A 19824-nucleotide genomic window follows, 5' to 3' on the forward strand; every position below is an offset into this window, starting at 1 on the left:
CCAGACCCTTCTAGAGCACACCAGGGCCCTTCTAGAGGCCTCCAAACCCTTCCAGAACCCCCAAGGTCCCTTCCAATGCCTCCCATTTCCTTCTAGAGCCACTCAGGGCCTTTCTAAAGGTGACCAAAGCATTCTAGAACCCACTAGGCCACTCCAAAGACCACGAGACCCTTCTAGATGCCCCCAGGGACCGTCTAAAGTCCCCCAGGGCACTTCTGGAGCCCTCATGGCCCTTCAAAAGGCCCCCAGAACATTCTAGAGCCCTTCAGAGCCCTTCCAAAGGCACCCAGACCCTTCTAGAGTCACTCATTATTCTTCTAGAGGCCCCCAGACCCATCTAGAGCCTCCCAGGGCCCTTCTAAATGCACCCAGACCCTTCTAGAGTACCTCATGACTCTTCTAAATGCACCCAGACCCTTCTAGAGTACCTCATGACTCTTCTAAATGCACCCAGACCCATTTAAAACCCCTCAAAATCCTTGTAAAGGATCCCAGACCCTTACAGAGCCACCCAGGGCCATTCTAAAGCCTCCCATAACCTTCTAGAGCCCCTCAAGGACCTTCTAAGGGCTTCCAAACACTCTAGAGCCCCCTAAGGCCCTTCTAAAGGCAACCAGACCCTTACAGAACCCCTCAACACCTACCTGGAGGCCCCCAAAGCCTTCTAGAGCCCCCCAGGGCTCATTTGAGGGCCCCCAGACCCTTCTAGAACACCCTGGGATTCTTCTAAAGGCCCCTAGCCTTTTCTAGAGCCCCCAAGGGCTGTTCTAAAACCTCCCACAACCTTCTAGATCTCCTCAAGGCCTTTCTAAAGGCCCCCAGACCATTCTAGAGATCCCCAGGGCCCTTCTAAAGGACCTCAGACCCTTCTAGAGCCCCCCCAGAGCCCTTCTAAAGGGCCCCATACCGTACTATAACCCTCCAGGGCCCATCTAAAGGCCCCTAGACCCTTCCAGAGCCCTCCAGGGCTCTTCTAAAAGCCCCCAGACCCTTCCAGAGCACCTCAGGGCCCTTCTAAATGGCTCCAGAGCCATCTAGAGCCCCCCAGGGCCCTTCTAAAGGACCCCAGACCCTTCCAGAGCCCCCCCAAGGCCGTTCTAAAACCTGCAAGACCCTTCTAGAGGCTTCCAGGTCCCTTCTAAAGGCCCCCAGATCCTTCTAGAGCCTTCCAGCTCCCTTCTAAAGGCCCCCAGACCCTTCTAGAGCCCCTGATGATTCTTCTAAAGGCCCCCAGACCCTTGTAGAGCCATGCAGGGCCCATCTAAAGGCCGCAAGACCATTCTAGAGCCCCCCAGAGACCTTCTAAAGGCCACCAGACCATTATAGAACCCCCCAGGGGCCTTCTAAAGGACTCCAGACCCCAGTAGAGCTACTCATGATTCTTCTAAATGCAACCCACACCATTCTAGAGCCTTCCAGGTCCTTTTTAAAGGCCCCTAGATCCTTCTAGAGCCCCTCATGACTCCTCTAAAGGCTTCCAGAACATTCTAGGGTAACCCAGAGCCCTCCTAAAGGCCCCCAGATCCTTCTAGAGCCCTTCAGGGCCATACCAAAGGCCTCCAGACCCTTCTAGAGTCACTCATTACTCTTCTAAAGGGCCCCAGACCATTCTAGAGCCCTCCAGGGCTCTTCTAAAGTATCCAAGACCCTTCTAGAGCCCCTTAAGGCTCGTTTAAAGGCCCACAGACCTTTCCAGTGCCCCCAAGAGCCCTTCTAAATGCCCCCAGACCCTTCTAGAGCCCCCCAGGGCCCTTCTAAAGGGACCTAGATTTTTCTCGAGCCACTCATGACTCTTCTAAAGGCACACAGACCATTCTAGAGCCCCCAAGGGCCCTTCTAAAGGACCCCAGACCCTTCTAGAGCCCCCCAGGGCCCTTCTAAAGGGCCCCATACCGTACTATAACCCTCCAGGGCCCATCTAAAGGCCCCTAGACCCTTCCAGAGCCCTCCAGGGCTCTTCTAAAAGCCCCCAGACCCTTCCAGAGCACCTCAGGGCCCTTCTAAATGGCTCCAGAGCCATCTAGAGCCCCCCAGGGCCCTTCTAAAGGACCCCAGACCCTTCCAGAGCCCCCCCAAGGCCGTTCTAAAACCTGCAAGACCCTTCTAGAGGCTTCCAGGTCCCTTCTAAAGGCCCCCAGATCCTTCTAGAGCCTTCCAGCTCCCTTCTAAAGGCCCCCAGACCCTTCTAGAGCCCCTGATGATTCTTCTAAAGGCCCCCAGACCCTTGTAGAGCCATGCAGGGCCCATCTAAAGGCCGCAAGACCATTCTAGAGCCCCCCAGAGACCTTCTAAAGGCCACCAGACCATTATAGAACCCCCCAGGGGCCTTCTAAAGGACTCCAGACCCCAGTAGAGCTACTCATGATTCTTCTAAATGCAACCCACACCATTCTAGAGCCTTCCAGGTCCTTTTTAAAGGCCCCTAGATCCTTCTAGAGCCCCTCATGACTCCTCTAAAGGCTTCCAGAACATTCTAGGGTAACCCAGAGCCCTCCTAAAGGCCCCCAGATCCTTCTAGAGCCCTTCAGGGCCATACCAAAGGCCTCCAGACCCTTCTAGAGTCACTCATTACTCTTCTAAAGGGCCCCAGACCATTCTAGAGCCCTCCAGGGCTCTTCTAAAGTATCCAAGACCCTTCTAGAGCCCCTTAAGGCTCGTTTAAAGGCCCACAGACCTTTCCAGTGCCCCCAAGAGCCCTTCTAAATGCCCCCAGACCCTTCTAGAGCCCCCCAGGGCCCTTCTAAAGGGACCTAGATTTTTCTCGAGCCACTCATGACTCTTCTAAAGGCACACAGACCATTCTAGAGCCCCCAAGGGCCCTTCTAAAGGACCCCAGACCCTTCTAGAGCCCCCCAGGGCCCTTCTAAAGGGACCTAGATTATTCTCGAGCCACTCATGACTCTTCTAAAGGCACACAGACCATTCTAGAGCCCCCAAGGGCCCTACTAAAGGACCCCAGACCCTTCTAGAGTTCCTCATGTTTCTTCTAAATGCCTCCAGACCCTTCTAGAGCCACTCAGGACCCTTCTAAATGGCCCCAGACCCATCTAGAGCACACCAGGGCCCTTCTAAAGGTATCCAAACCCTTCCAGTGGCCCCCTAGTCCCATCCAAAGCCTCCCATATCTTTCTAGAGCCACTCAGGGCCTTTCTAAATGTCACCAAAGCATTCTAGAGCCCACTAGGCCCTTCTGAAGACCACGAGACCCTTCTAGATGCACCCAGGGACAGCCTAAAGGCCCCCAGACCCTTCTAGAGTCACTCATTACTCTTCTAAAGACCCCCAGACCCTTCTAGAGCCCCCCAGAGCCCTTCTAAAGGGCTATACATTCTTCTTGAGCCCCTCATGACTTTTTTTAAAGGTCCCCAGAACCTTCTAGAGCACCCCAGGGCTCTTCTAAAGGCCTACAGACCCTTCTAGAGCCCCCTAGGTCACTTCCAAAGCCTCCCATATCCTTCTAGAGCTACTCAAGGCCTTTCTAAAGGCCACCAAAGTGTTCTAGAGCCCACTATGGCCCTTCCAAAGCCCACAAGACCATTCTAGATGCCCCCAGGGACCTTATAAAGGCCCTCAGACCATTCTAGAGCCCCTCCGAGCCCTTCTAAAGGGCCCCATACTGTACTAGTACACCCCAGGGCCCTTCTAAAGGCCCCCAGATCCTTCTAGAGCCCCTCATGACTCTTCTAGGACTTCTTCTAGGGCTAAGTGACCATGAGATGATAGGGTTTTCTGTTCTAGGTGAAGTGAAGAGGGTGGTTAGTAGGACGGTAGCATTAAATTTCCAGAGGGCAGACTTTGATCTCTTCAGAAGGCTGGTTGGCGAAGTCTCATGGGAGACAGTACTCAAGGGCAAGGGAGCCCAGGAGGGCTGGGAGCTCTTCAAAAAGGAAATCCTAGCAGCTCAGGAGAAAGCCATCCCCATGTTCCGGAAAAAAAGCCAGCAGGGGAGAAAGCCAGCTTGGTTGAATAGAGAGATCTTGAGGGATATCAAGAAGAAGAGAAATGTTTATGGGCTCTGGAAGAGGGGGCAGGCCTCTTGGGAGGACTACAGGAGGGAAGTTTTTCTGTGATTCTGTGATTCTAAAAGGCCCCCAGACGATTCTAGAGCACCCAGGCCCCTTCTAAAGGCTCCCTGACCCTTCCAGAGTGCCTCAGGGCCCTTCTAAATGGCCCCAGACCCCTCCAGAGCCCCAGGTCCCTTCCAAAGCCTCCCATACTCTTCTAGAGCCACTCAAGGCCTTTCTAAATGGCACCAAAGCATTCTAAAGCCCACTATGGCCCTTCCAAAGCACACAAGACCATTCTAGATGCCCCCAGGGCCCTTCTGAAGGCCCTCAGACCCTTCTAGAGCCCTTCATGGCCCTTCTAAAGGACCCAGACCCTTCTAGAGTGCTTCAGGGCCCATCTAAAGGCCCCCAGATCCTTGTAGAGCCACTCAGGACTCTTCTAAAGGCCTCCAGATCCCTCTAGAGCCCCCCAGAGCCCTTCTAAAGGGCCCCATACTGTACTAGTACACCCCAGGCCTGTTCTAAAGGCCCCCTGACCCTTCTAGAGCCCCTCATGGCTCTTCTAAAAGGCCCCCAGATGATTCTAGAGCACCCAGGCCCCTTCTAAATGGCCCCAGACCCTTCCAGGGCCCCCAGGTCCCTTCGAAAGCCTCTCATATTTTTCTAGAGCCACTCAAGTCCTTTCTAAATGGCACCAAAGCATTCTAGAGCCCACTACGGCCCTTCCAAAGCCCACAAGACCATTCTAGATGCCCCCAGGGCCCTCCTAAAGGCCCCCAGATCCTTCTAGAGCCCTTCAGGGCCATACCAAAGGCCTCCAGACCCTTCTAGAGTCACTCATTACTCTTCTAAAGGGCCCCAGAACATTCTAGAGCCCTCCAGGGCTCTTCTAAAGTATCCAAGACCCTTCTAGAGCCCCTTAAGGCTCGTTTAAAGGCCCACAGACCTTTCCAGTGCCCCCAAGAGCCCTTCTAAATGCCCCCAGACCCTTCTAGAGCCCCCCAGGGCCCTTCTAAAGGGACCTAGATTTTTCTCGAGCCACTCATGACTCTTCTAAAGGCACACAGACCATTCTAGAGCCCCCAAGGGCCCTTCTAAAGGACCCCAGACCCTTCTAGAGCCCCCCAGGGCCCTTCTAAAGGGACCTAGATTATTCTCGAGCCACTCATGACTCTTCTAAAGGCACACAGACCATTCTAGAGCCCCCAAGGGCCCTTCTAAAGGACCCCAGACCCTTCTAGAGTTCCTCATGTTTCTTCTAAATGCCTCCAGACCCTTCTAGAGCCACTCAGGGCCCTTCTAAATGGCCCCAGACCCATCTAGAGCACACCAGGGCCCTTCTAAAGGTATCCAAACCCTTCCAGTGGCCCCCTAGTCCCATCCAAAGCCTCCCATATCTTTCTAGAGCCACTCAGGGCCTTTCTAAATGTCACCAAAGCATTCTAGAGCCCACTAGGCCCTTCCAAAGCCCACAAGACCATTCTAGATGCCCCCAGGGCCCTCCTAAAGGCCCCCAGACCCTTCTAGAGCGACTCATTACTCTTCTAAAGGCCCCAGACCCTTCAAGAGACCCCAAGGGCCCTTCTAAAACCCCCAGACCATTCTAGAGTCTCCCGGGGCCCTTCTATAGGGCCCTAGACCCTTCTAGAGCCACTCAGGACTCTTCTAAAGGCCCCCAGACCATTCTAGAGCTCCCCAGGGCCCTTCTAAGTGCCCCCAGACCCTTCTAGAGCCCCCCAGAGCCCTTCTAAAGGGTCCAATACCATACTAGAACACCCCAGGGCCCTTCTGAAGGCCCCCAGACCCTTCCAGTTCCACCTAAGTCCCTTCCAAAGCCTCCCATATCCTTCTAGAGCCACTCAAGTCCTTTCTAAAGGCCCCCAAAGAATTCTAGAGCCAACTAAGGCCCTTCCAAAGCCCCCCAGACCCTTCTTAATGCCCCCAGGGCCCTTCTAGAGGCCCCAAGACCCTTCTAGAGCACCTCATGGCCCTTCTAAGGCCCACAGACCCTTCTAGAGACCATCAGGGCCCATCTAAAGGGCCCCAGACCCTTCTAAAGAGCCACTCATGACTCTTCTAAAGGTCCCCAGACCCTTCTAAAGCCCCCTGGGGCCCTTCTAAATGACCTGAGACCATTCTAGAGCCCACCAAGGACTGTTTAAAGGCCCCCAGACCCTTCTAGAGCCACTCAGGGCCCATCTAAAGGCCCCCAGATCCTTCTAGAGCAACTCATTACTCTTCTAAAGGACCCCAGACCCTTCAAGAGACCCAGACTCTTTTAGAGCCTCCCGGGGCCCTTCTATATGCACCCAGACCCATCTAGAGCCTCCCAGGTCCCTTCTATAGGCCCCAGACCCTTCTAGAACACTTCAGAGCCCATCTAAAGGCCCCCAGACCATTCCAGAACGCACCGGAGCCCTTCTAAATGCCCCCAGACCCTTCTAGAGCCTTCCAGGTCCCTTCTAAAGTCCCCTAGACCATTCTATGGCCCCTGATGACTCTTCTAAAGTTCCCCAGACCCTTCTAGAGCCACTCATTACTATTCTAAAGAACCCCAGACCCTTCTAGAGCTGCTCATGATTCTTCTAAATGCCCCCAGACCCGTCTAGAGCCTTCCAGGGCCCTTCTAAAGGATCCAAGACCCTTCTAGAGCCCTTCATGACTCTTCATGTGTTGGCCGTGTGCAGCAGAGCCGTGAGAGGCCCGGCGCCCCGGGCAGCTGCTGCCATGTGGACGCAGGCTCTGCTGCCCAGGGGGGTCCCGTGGTGCGGGGGGTTGCGGATGGCAATGTAGCAACAAAGAGCAACGGAGCTGGTGGGGGGGCTGGGGAGCAGGCCTTGTGGGGAGCGGCTGGGAGAGCTGGGGTTGTTTGGCCTGGAGAGGAGGAGGCTGAGGGGAGACCTCGTTGCTCTCTATAGCTACCTGGAGGGAGGTTGTGTGTGGGGGGGTGCTGGCCTCTTCTCCCGGGTGGCGGTGGGAAGGGCGAGAGGGGGTGGCCTCGGCCTCCGCCAGGGGAGGTTTAGGCTAGACGTTAGGAAAATATTCTTTACAGAAAGGGTCATTGGGCCCTGGAGCAGGCTGCCCGGGGGGGGGGGTTGGGTCGCCTTCCCTGGGGGTGTTTAGGGCGCGGGTGGATGGGGTGCTGGGGGATATGGTTTGGTGTTTGGTGGGAGCGGTTGGGCTCGATGATCTGGTGGGTCTCTTCCAGCCTGGTTGTTCTGTGATTCTGTGATTCTAAAGGCCCCAAGACCCTTCTACAGCTCCCCAGGGCCCTTCTAAATGCCTACAGACTCTTCTAGAGCCCTCCAGAGCCCTTCTAAAGGGCACAATACCATACTAGTACACCCCAGGGCCCTTCTAAAGGCCCCCAGACCCATCTAGAGCCCCCCAGGGCCCTTTTAAATGACCCAAGACCATTCTAGAGCCTCCCAAGGCCAGTTTAAAGGAATCCAGACCCTCCCAGAGCCCTCAAGGGCCCTTCTAAAAGCCCCTAGACCTTTCCAGAGCCCCTCAGGTTAATTCTAAAGGTCCAGAGACCCTTCTAAATCCCCCACGGCCCTTCTAAAGGACCCCAGATCCTTCGAGATCCACTCATGACCCTTCTAAGTGCCCCCAGAGAATTCTAGAGCCTCCCAGATCCCTTCTAAAGGCTCCTAGACCCTTCTAGAGCTGCTCATGATGATTCTAAAGGCCTCAGACTCTACTAGAGCACCCCATGGCCATTCTAAAGGCCCCCCGACCCTTCTAGAGCCCCCCAAGAGCCCTTCTAAAGGGCCCCAAGCCATACTAGTAAAACCCAGGGCACGTCTAAAGGACCCCAGACTCTTCCAGAGCACCCCAGGGCCCTTCAAAAGGCCCCCAGACCCTTCTAGAGCCCCCCAGAGCCCTTCTAAAGGGTCCAATACCATACTAGAACACTCCAGGGCCCTTCTGAAGGCCCCCAGATCCTTCCAGAGCTCTCCAGGGCCCATCTAAATGGCCCCAGACCCATTGAGAGCCTCCCAGGGCCCTTCTAAAGGCCTCCAGACCCTTCCATTGCCCCATAGGTTCCTTCCAAAGCCTCCCATATCCTTCTAGAGCCACTCAAGGCCTTTCTAAAGGCCCCGAAAGAATTCTAGAGCCAACTAAGACCCTTCCAAAGCCCCCCAGACCCTTCTCGATGCCCCCAGGGCCATTCTAGAGGCCCCAAGACCCTTCTAGAGCACCTCATGGCCCTTCAAAAGGCCTACAGACCCTTCTAGAGACCTTCAGGGCCCATCCAAAGCGCCCCAGACCCTTCCAGAGCCACTCATGACTCTTCTAAAGGCCTCCAGACCCTTCTAGAGCCCCCCAGGGCCCTTCTAAATGAACCAGGACCATTCTAGAGCCCCCCAAGGCCAGTTTAAAGGACCCCAGACCCTTCCAGAGCCCCCAAGGGCCCTTCTAAAAGCCCCTAGACCTTTCCAGAGCCCCTCAGGTTAATTCTAAAGGTCCAGAGACCCTTCTAAAGCCCCCACGGCCCTTCTAAAGGACCCCAGATCCTTCGAGATCCACTCATGACCCTTCTAAGTGCCCCCAGAGAATTCTAGAGCCTCCCAGATCCCTTCTAAAGGCTCCTAGACCCTTCTAGAGCCGCTCATGATGATTCTAAAGGCCTCAGACTCTACTAGAGCACCCCATGGCCATTCTAAAGGCCCCCCGACCCTTCTAGAGCCCCCAAGAGCCCTTCTAAAGGGCCCCAAGCCATACTAGTAAAACCCAGGGCCCTTCCAAAGGACCCCAGACTCTTCCAGAGCACCCCAGGGCCCTTCTAAAGGCTCCCAGATCCTTCTAGAGCCCCCCAGAGCCCTTCTAAAGGGCCCCATACTGTACTAGTACACCCCAGGCCCGTTCTAAAGGCCCCCTGACCCTTCTAGAGCCCCTCATGGCTCTTCTAAAAGGCCCCCAGATGATTCTAGAGCACCCAGGCCCCTTCTAAATGGCCCCAGACCCTTCCAGAGCCCCCAGGTCCCTTCCAAAGCCTCTCATATTTTTCTAGAGCCACTCAAGTCCTTTCTAAATGGCACCAAAGCATTCTAGAGCCCACTACGGCCCTTCCAAAGCCCACAAGACCATTCTAGATGCCCCCAGGGCCCTCCTAAAGGCCCCCAGACTCTTTTAGAGGGACTCATTACTCTTCTAAAGGACCCCAGACCATTCAAGAGCCCTCAAGGGCCCTTCTATAGGACCCCAGACCCTTCTAGAGCCACTCAGAACTCTTCTAAAGGCCTCCAGACCCTTCCAGTTACACCTAAGTCCCTTCCAAAGCCTCCCATATTCTTCCAGATCCACTCAAGTCCTTTCTATAGGGCACCAAAGCATTCTAGAGGTCACTATGGCTCTTCCAAAGCCCACAAGACCATTCTAGTTGCCCCCAGGACCATTCTGAAGGCCCCCAGACCCTTATGGAGCGCCTCGTGGCCCTTCTAAAGGCCCCCAGACCCTTCTAGAGCGATTCAGGGCTCATCTAAAGGCCCCCAGACCTTTCTAGAGTGACTCATTATCTTCTAAAGGACCCCAGACCCTTCAAGAGACCCCAAGGACCCTTCTAAAAGCCCCCAGACCCTTTTAGCGCCTCCCGGGGCCCTTCTACATGCACCCAGACCCGTCTAGAGCCTCCCAGGTCCCTTCTAAAGAGCCCTAGATTCTTCTCGAGCCCCTCATGACTCTTCTAAAGGCCCCCAGACCCTTCTAGAGTGACTCATTACTCTTCTTAAGGACCCCAGACCATTCTAAAGCCCCCCGAGCCCTTCTAAAGGGCCCCATACCATACTAGAACACTCCAGGGCCCTTCTGAAGGCCCCCAGATCCTTCCAGAGCTCTCCAGGGCCCATCTAAATGGCCCCAGACCTATTGAGAGCCTCCCAGGGCCCTTCTAAAGGCCTCCAGACCCTTCCATTGCCCCATAGGTTCCTTCCAAAGCCTCCCATATCCTTCTAGAGCCACTCAAGGCCTTTCTAAAGGCCCCGAAAGAATTCTAGAGCCAACTAAGACCCTTCCAAAGCCCCCCAGACCCTTCTCGATGCCCCCAGGGCCATTCTAGAGGCCCCAAGACCCTTCTAGAGACCTTCAGGGCCCATCTAAAGGCCCCCAGACCCTTCTAGAGCCACTCATGACTCTTCTAAAGGCCCCCAGACCCTTCTAGAGCCCCCCCGGGCCCTTCTAAATGACCCAAGACCATTCTAGAGCCCCCCAAGGACTGTTTAAAGGCCACCATACCCTTCTAGAGCCCCTCATGGCCCTTCTAAAGGCTCCCAGACTTTTCAAGAGCCCTTCAGGACCCTTTTAAAGGGCCCCTGACCCTTCTTGAGCCACTCATGATTCTTCTAAAGGCCACCAGACCCTTCTAGAGCCCCCCACGGCCCTTCTAAATGACCCAAGACCATTCTAGAGCCCCCCAAAGGCCCGTTTAAAGGCCACCAGGCCCTTCTAGAGCCCCTCATGGCCCTTATAAAGGCTTCCAAACCATTCTAGAGCCCCCTGAGTACATTCTAAGGCCCCCCAGACATTTCAAGATGCCCCCAGGGCCCTTCTAAAGGCCCCCAGACCTTTCTAGAGCGACTCATTACTATTCTAAGGGCCCCCAGACCCTTCTAGAGCCCTCCAGAGCCCAGCTAAATGGCCCCATACGGTACTAGAACACCCCAGGGCCCTTCTAAAGGCCTCCATGCTCTTCCAGAGCCCCATAGGTCCCTTCCAAAGCCTCCCATATCCTTCTAGGGCCACTCAAGGCCTTTCTAAAGGCCCCCAAAGAATTCTAGAGCTGACTAAGGCCCTTCCAAAGCCCCCTCAGACCCTTCTCAATGCCCCCAGGGCCCTTCTAAAGACCCCAAGACCCTTCTAGAGCACCTCATGGCCCTTCTAAAGGCCCACAGACCCTTCTAGAACACTTCAGAGCCCATCTAAAGGCCCCCAGACCATTCTAGAACCCACCAGGGCCCTTCTAAATGCCCCCAGACCCTTCTAGAGCCTTCCAGGTCCCTTCTAAAGTCCCCTAGACCATTCTATGGCCCCTGATGACTCTTCTAAAGTTCCCCAGACCCTTCTAGAGCCACTCATTACTATTCTAAAGAACCCCAGACCCTTCTAGAGCTGCTCATGATTCTTCTAAATGCCCCCAGACCCGTCTAGAGCCTTCCAGGGCCCTTCTAAAGGATCCAAGACCCTTCTAGAGCCCCTCATGACTCTTCTAAAGGCCCCCAGACCCTTCTACAGCTCCCCAGGGCCCTTCTAAATGCCTACAGACCCTTCTAGAGCCCTCCAGAGCCCTTCTAAAGGGCCCAATACCATACTAGTACACCCCAGGGCCCTTCTAAAGGCCCCCAGACCCATCTAGAGCACCCCAGGGCCCTTCTAAATGACCCAAGACCATTCTAGAGCCTCCCAAGGCCAGTTTAAAGGACTCCAGACCCTCCCAGAGCCCTCAAGGGCCTTTCTAAAAGCCCCTAGACCTTTCCAGAGCCCCTCAGGTTAATTCTAAAGGTCCAGAGACCCTTCTAAAGCCCCCAGGGCCCTTCTAAAGGACCCCAGACCCTTCAAGATGCACTCATGACCCTTCTAAGTGCCCCCAGAGAATTCTAGAGCCTCCCAGATCCCTTCTAAAGGCTCCTAGACCCTTCTAGAGCTGCTCATGATGATTCTAAAGGCCCCAGACTACTAGAGCACCCCATGACCATTCTAAAGGCCCCCCGACCCTTCTAGAGACCCCCAGAGCCCTTCTAAAGGGCCCCAAGCCATACTAGTAAAACCCAGGGCCCTTCCAAAGGACCCCAGACTCTTCCAGAGCACCCCAGGGCCCTTCTAAAGGCTCCCAGATCCTTCTAGAGCCCCCCAGAGCCCTTCTAAAGGGCCCCATACTGTACTAGTACACCCCAGGCCTGTTCTAAAGGCCCCCTGACCCTTCTAGAGCCCCTCATGGCTCTTCTAAAAGGCCCCCAGATGATTCTAGAGCACCCAGGCCCCTTCTAAATGGCCCCAGACCCTTCCAGAGCCCCCAGGTCCCTTCCAAAGCCTCTCATATTTTTCTAGAGCCACTCAAGTCCTTTCTAAATGGCACCAAAGCATTCTAGAGCCCACTACGGCCCTTCCAAAGCCCACAAGACCATTCTAGATGCCCCCAGGGCCCTTCTAAAGGCCCCCAGACCCTTCTAGAGCCCCCCAAGGACTGTTTAAAGGCCCCCAGACCCTTCTAGAGCCACTCAGGGCCCTTCTAAATGCCCCATACCCTTCTATAGCCCCCCAGGGCCCTTCTAAATGCCTCCAGACCCCTCCAGAGCACCGCGGGTCCCTTCCAGAGCCTCCCATATCCTTCTAGAGCCACTCAAGGCATTTCTAAATGCCACCAAAGCATTCTAGAGCACACTAGGCCCTTCCAAACCCCATGAGACCCTTCTAGATGCCCCCAGGGAGCTTCTAAAGGCCCCCAGACCATTCTAGAACCCACCAGAGCCCTTCTAAATGCCCACAGACCCTTCTAGAGCCTTCCAGGTCCCTTCTAAATTCACCTAGACCATTCTATGGCCCCTGATGACTCTTCTAAAGTTCCCCAGACCCTTCTAGAGCCACTCATTACTATTCTAAAGAACCCCAGACCCTTCTAGAGCTGCTCATGATTCTTCTAAAAGCCCCCAGACCCGTCTAGAGCCTTCCAGGGCCCTTCTAAAGGATCCAAGACCCTTCTAGAGCCCCTCATGACTCTTCTAAAGGCCCCCAGACCCTTCTACAGCTCCCCAGGGCCCTTCTAAATGCCTACAGACCCTTCTAGAGCCCTCCAGAGCCCTTCTAAAGGGCCCAATACCATACTAGTACACCCCAGGGCCCTTCTAAAGGCCCCCAGACCCATCTAGAGCCCCCCAGGACCCTTCTAAATGACCCAAGACCATTCTAGAGCCTCCCAAGGCCAGTTTAAAGGACTCCAGACCCTCCCAGAGCCCTCAAGGGCCTTTCTAAAAGCCCCTAGAGCTTTCCAGAGTCCCTCAGGTTAATTCTAAAGGTCCAGAGACCCTTCTAAAGCCCCCACGGCCCTTCTAAAGGACCCCAGACCCTTCGAGATCCACTCATGACCCTTCTAAGTGCCCCCAGAGAATTCTAGAGCCTCCCAGATCCCTTCTAAAGGCTCCTAGACCCTTCTAGAGCCGCTCATGATGATTCTAAAGTCCTCAGACTCTACTAGAGCACCCCATGGCCATTCTAAAGGCCCCCCGACCCTTCTAGAGCCCCCAAGAGCCCTTCTAAAGGGCCCCAAGCCATACTAGTAAAACCCAGGGCCCTTCCAAAGGACCCCAGACTCTTCCAGAGCCCCCCAGGGCCCTTCTAAAGGTCTCCATTCTCTTCCAGAGCCCCATAGGTCCCTTCCAAAGCCTCCCATATCCTTCTAGAGCCACTCAAGTCCTTTCTAAAGGCCCCCAAAGAATTCTAGAGCTGACTAAGGCCCTTCCAAAGCCCCCTCAGACCCTTCTCAATGCCCCCAGGGCCCTTCTAAAGACCCCAAGACCCTTCTAGAGCACCTCATGGCCCTTCTAAAGGCCCACAGACCCTTCTAGAACACTTCAGAGCCCATCTAAAGGCCCCAGACCATTCTAGAACCCACCAGGGCCCTTCTAAATGCCCCCAGACCCTTCTAGAGCCTTCCAGGTCCCTTCTAAAGTCCCCTAGACCATTCTATTGCCCCTGATGACTCTTCTAAAGTTCCCCAGACCCTTCTAGAGCCACTCATTACTATTCTAAAGAACCCCAGACCCTTCTAGAGCTGCTCATGATTCTTCTAAATGCCCCCAGACCCGTCTAGAGCCTTCCAGGGCCCTTCTAAAGGATCCAAGACCCTTCTAGAGCCCCTCATGACTCTTCTAAAGGCCCCCAGACCCTTCTACAGCTCCCCAGGGCCCTTCTAAATTCCTACAGACCCTTCTAGAGCCCTCCAGAGCCCTTCTAAAGGGCCCAATACCATACTAGTACACCCCAGGGCCCTTCTAAAGGCCCCCAGACCCATCTAGAGCCCCCCAGGGCCCTTCTAAATGACCCAAGACCATTCTAGAGCCTCCCAAGGCCAGTTTAAAGGACTCCAGACCCTCCCAGAGCCCTCAAGGGCCTTTCTAAAAGCCCCTAGAGCTTTCCAGAGTCCCTCAGGTTAATTCTAAAGGTCCAGAGACCCTTCTAAAGCCCCCAGGGCCCTTCTAAAGGACCCCAGACCCTTCAAGATGCACTCATGACCCTTCTAAGTGCCCCCAGAGAATTCTAGAGCCTCCCAGATCCCTTCTAAAGGCTCCTAGACCCTTCTAGAGCTGCTCATGATGATTCTAAAGGCCTCAGACTCTACTAGAGCACCCCATGACCATTCTAAAGGCCCCCCGACCCTTCTAGAGCCCCCAAGAGCCCTTCTAAAGGGCCCCAAGCCATACTAGTAAAACCCAGGGCCCTTCCAAAGGACCCCAGACTCTTCCAGAGCACCCCAGGGCCCTTCTAAAGGCTCCCAGATCCTTCTAGAGCCCCCCAGAGCCCTTCTAAAGGGCCCCATACTGTACTAGTACACCCCAGGCCTGTTCTAAAGGCCCCCTGACCCTTCTAGAGCCCCTCATGGCTCTTCTAAAAGGCCCCCAGATGGTTCTAGAGCACCCAGGCCCCTTCTAAATGGCCCCAGACCCTTCCAGAGCCCCCAGGTCCCTTCCAAAGCCTCTCATATTTTTCTAGAGCCACTCAAGTCCTTTCTAAATGGCACCAAAGCATTCTAGAGCCCACTACAGCCCTTCCAAAGCCAACAAGACCATTCTAGATGCCCCCAGGGCCCTCCTAAAGGCCCCCAGACTCTTTTAGAGGGACTCATTACTCTTCTAAAGGACCCCAGACCCTTCAAGAGCCCTCAAGGGCCCTTCTAAAGGACCCCAGACCCTTCTAGAGCCTCCCGGGGCCCTTCTATAGGCCCCCAGACTCTTCTAGAGCCACTCAGAACTCTTCTAAAGGCCTCCAGACCCTTCCAGTTACACCTAAGTCCCTTCCAAAGCCTCCCATATTCTTCCAGATCCACTCAAGTCCTTTCTATAGGGCACCAAAGCATTCTAGAGGTCACTATGGCTCTTCCAAAGCCCACAAGACCATTCTAGTTGCCCCCAGGACCATTCTGAAGGCCCCCAGACCCTTATGGAGCGCCTCATGGCCCTTCTAAAGGCCCCCAGACCCTTCTAGAGCGATTCAGGGCTCATCTAAAGGCCCCCAGACCTTTCTAGTGTGACTCATTATCTTCTAAAGGACCCCAGACCCTTCAAGAGACCCCAAGGACCCTTCTAAAAGCCCCCAGACCCTTTTAGCGCCTCCCAGGGCCCTTCTACATGCACCCAGACCCGTCTAGAGCCTCCCAGGTCCCTTCTAAAGAGCCCTAGATTCTTCTCGAGCCCCTCATGACTCTTCTAAAGGCCCCCAGACCCTTCTAGAGTGACTCATTACTCTTCTTAAGGACCCCAGACCATTCTAAAGCCCCCCCGAGCCCTTCTAAAGGGCCCCATACCATACTAGAACACTCCAGGGCCCTTCTGAAGGCCCCCAGATCCTTCCAGAGCTCTCCAGGGCCCATCTAAATGGCCCCAGACCCATTGAGAGCCTCCCAGGGCCCTTCTAAAGGCCTCCAGACCCTTCCGTTGCCCCATAGGTTCCTTCCAAAGCCTCCCATATCCTTCTAGAGCCACTCAAGGCCTTTCTAAAGGCCCCGAAAGAATTCTAGAGCCAACTAAGACCCTTCCAAAGCCCCCCAGACCCTTCTCGATGCCCCCAGGGCCATTCTAGAGGCCCCAAGACCCTTCTAGAGACCTTCAGGGCCCTTCTAAAGGCCCCCAGACCCTTCTAGAGCCACTCATGACTCTTCTAAAGGCCCCCAGACCCTTCTAGAACCCCCCCGGGCCCTTCTAAATGACCCAAGACCATTCTAGAGCCCCCCAAGGACTGTTTAAAGGCCACCATACCCTTCTAGAGCCCCTCATGGCCCTTCTAAAGGCTCCCAGACTTTTCAAGAGCCCTTCAGGACCCTTTTAAAGGGCCCCTGACCCTTCTTGAGCCACTCATGATTCTTCTAAAGGCCACCAGACCCTTGTAGAGCCCCCCACGGCCCTTCTAAATGACCCAAGACCATTCTAGAGCCCCCCAAGGCCCGTTTAAAGGCCACCAGGCCCTTCTAGAGCCCCTCATGGCCCTTATAAAGGCTTCCAAACCATTCTAGAGCCCCCTGAGTACATTCTAAGGCCCCCCAGACATTTCAAGATGCCCCCAGGGCCCTTCTAAAGGCCCCCAGACCTTTCTAGAGCGACTCATTACTATTCTAAGGGCCCTCAGACCCTTCTAGAGCCCTCCAGGGCCCATCTAAATGGCCCCATACGGTACTAGAACACCCCAGGGCCCTTCTAAAGGCCTCCATGCTCTTCCAGAGCCCCATAGGTCCCTTCCAAAGGCTCCCATATCTTTCTAGAGCCACTCAAGGCCTTTCTAAAGGCCCCCAAAGAATTCCAGAGCTGACTAAGGCCCTTCCAAAGCCCCCTCAGACCCTTCTCAATGCCCCCAGGGCCCTTCTAAAGACCCCAAGACCCTTCTAGAGCACTTCATGGCCCTTCTAAAGGCCCACAGACCCTTCTAGAACACTTCAGAGCCCATCTAAAGGCCCCAGACCATTCTAGAACCCACCAGGGCCCTTCTAAATGCCCCCAGACCCTTCTAGAGCCTTCCAGGTCCCTTCTAAAGTCCCCTAGACCATTCTATGGCCCCTGATGACTCTTCTAAAGTTCCCCAGACCCTTCTAGAGCCACTCATTACTATTCTAAAGAACCCCAGACCCTTCTAGAGCTGCTCATGATTCTTCTAAATGCCCCCAGACCCGTCTAGAGCCTTCCAGGGCCCTTCTAAAGGATCCAAGACCCTTCTAGAGCCCCTCATGACTCTTCTAAAGGCCCCCAGACCCTTCTACAGCTCCCCAGGGCCCTTCTAAATGCCTACAGACCCTTCTAGAGCCCTCCAGAGCCCTTCTAAAGGGCCCAATACCATACTAGTACACCCCAGGGCCCTTCTAAAGGCCCCCAGACCCATCTAGAGCCCCCCAGGGCCCTTCTAAATGACCCAAGACCATTCTAGAGCCCCCCAAGGCCAGTTTAAAGGACTCCAGACCCTCCCAGAGCCCTCAAGGGCCTTTCTAAAAGCCCCTAGACCTTTCCAGAGCCCCTCAGGTTAATTCTAAAGGTCCAGAGACCCTTCTAAAGCCCCCAGGGCCCTTCTAAAGGACCCCAGACCCTTCAAGATGCACTCATGACCCTTCTAAGTGCCCCCAGAGAATTCTAGAGCCTCCCAGATCCCTTCTAAAGGCTCCTAGACCCTTCTAGAGCTGCTCATGATGATTCTAAAGGCCTCAGACTCTACTAGAGCACCCCATGACCATTCTAAAGGCCCCCCGACCCTTCTAGAGCCCCCAAGAGCCCTTCTAAAGGGCCCCAAGCCATACTAGTAAAACCCAGGGCCCTTCCAAAGGACCCCAGACTCTTCCAGAGCACCCCAGGGCCCTTCTAAAGGCTCCCAGATCCTTCTAGAGCCCCCCAGAGCCCTTCTAAAGGGCCCCATACTGTACTAGTACACCCCAGGCCTGTTCTAAAGGCCCCCTGACCTTTCTAGAGCCCCTCATGGCTCTTCTAAAAGGCCCCCAGATGATTCTAGAGCACCCAGGCCCCTTCTAAATGGCCCCAGACCCTTCCAGAGCCCCCAGGTCCCTTCCAAAGCCTCTCATATTTTTCTAGAGCCACTCAAGTCCTTTCTAAATGGCACCAAAGCATTCTAGAGCCCACTACGGCCCTTCCAAAGCCCACAGGACCATTCTAGATGCCCCCAGGGCCCTTCTAAAGGCCCCCAGACCCTTCTAGAGCCCCCCAAGGACTGTTTAAAGGCCCCCAGACCCTTCTAGAGCCACTCAGGGCCCTTCTAAATGCCCCATACCCTTCTATAGCCCCCCAGGGCCCTTCTAAATGCCTCCAGACCCCTCCAGAGCACCGCGGGTCCCTTCCAGAGCCTCCCATATCCTTCTAGAGCCACTCAAGGCATTTCTAAATGCCACCAAAGCATTCTAGAGCACACTAGGCCCTTCCAAACCCCATGAGACCCTTCTAGATGCCCCCAGGGACCTTCTAAAGGCCCCCAGACCATTCTAGAACCCACCAGAGCCCTTCTAAATGCCCACAGACCCTTCTAGAGCCTTCCAGGTCCCTTCTAAAGTCCCCTAGACCATTCTATGGCCCCTGATGACTCTTCTAAAGTTCCCCAGACCCTTCTAGAGCCACTCATTACTATTCTAAAGAACCCCAGACCCTTCTAGAGCTGCTCATGATTCTTCTAAAAGCCCCCAGACCCGTCTAGAGCCTTCCAGGACCCTAGACCCTTCTAGAGCGACTCATTACTCTTCTAAAGGCCCCCAGACCCTTCAAGAGACCCCAAGGGCCCTTCTAAAACCCCCAGACCATTCTAGAGTCTCCTGGGGCCCTTCTATAGGACCCTAGACCCTTCTAGAGCCACTCAGGACTCTGCTAAAGGCCCCCAGACCCATCTAGAGCTCCCCAGGGCCCTTCTAAGTGCCCCCAGACCCTTCTAGAGCCCCCCAGAGCCCTTCTAAAGGGTCCAATACCATACTAGAACACCCCAGGGCCCTTCTGAAGGCCCCCAGACCCTTCCAGAGCCCTCCAGGGTACATCTAAATGGCCCCAGACCCTTCTAGAGCCTCCCAGGGCCCTTCTAAAGGCCTCCAGACCCTTCCAGTTCCACCTAAGTCCCTTCCAAAGCCTCCCATATCCTTCTAGAGCCACTCAAGGCCTTTCTAAAGGCCCCCAAAGAATTCTAGAGCCAACTAAGGCCCTTCCAAAGCCCCTCAGACCCTTCTCGATGCCCCCAGGGCCCTTCTAGAGGCCCCAAGACCCTACTAGAGCACCTTGTGGCCCTTCTTAAGGCCTACAGACCCTTCTAGAGACCTTCAGGGCCCATCCAAAGCGCCCCAGACCCTTCCAGAGCCACTCATGACTCTTCTAAAGGCCTCCAGACCCTTCTAGAGCCCCCCAGGGCCCTTCTAAATGACCCAAGACCATTCTAGAGCCCCCAAGGCCAGTTTAAAGGACTCCAGACCCTCCCAGAGCCCTCAAGGGCCTTTCTAAAAGCCCCTAGACCTTTCCAGAGCCCCTCAGGTTAATTCTAAAGGTCCAGAGACCCTTCTAAAGCCCCCAGGGCCCTTCTAAAGGACCCCAGACCCTTCAAGATGCACTCATGACCCTTCTAAGTGCCCCCAGAGAATTCTAGAGCCTCCCAGATCCCTTCTAAAGGCTCCTAGACCCTTCTAGAGCTGCTCATGATGATTCTAAAGGCCTCAGACTCTACTAGAGCACCCCATGACCATTCTAAAGGCCCCCAGACCCTTCTAGAGCCCCCCAAGGACTGTTTAAAGGCCCCCAGACCCTTCTAGAGCCACTCAGGGCCCTTCTAAATGCCCCATACCCTTCTATAGCCCCCCAGGGCCCTTCTAAATGCCTCCAGACCCCTCCAGAGCACCGCGGGTCCCTTCCAGAGCCTCCCATATCCTTCTAGAGCCACTCAAGGCATTTCTAAATGCCACCAAAGCATTCTAGAGCACACTAGGCCCTTCCAAACCCCATGAGACCCTTCTAGATGCCCCCAGGGACCTTCTAAAGGCCCCCAGACCATTCTAGAACCCACCAGAGCCCTTCTAAATGCCCACAGACCCTTCTAGAGCCTTCCAGGTCCCTTCTAAAGTCCCCTAGACCATTCTATGGCCCCTGATGAC

The sequence above is a fragment of the Phaenicophaeus curvirostris genome, chromosome 27 (genome assembly GCF_032191515.1).
Source record: "Phaenicophaeus curvirostris isolate KB17595 chromosome 27, BPBGC_Pcur_1.0, whole genome shotgun sequence".
NCBI lineage: Eukaryota > Metazoa > Chordata > Aves > Cuculiformes > Cuculidae > Phaenicophaeus > Phaenicophaeus curvirostris.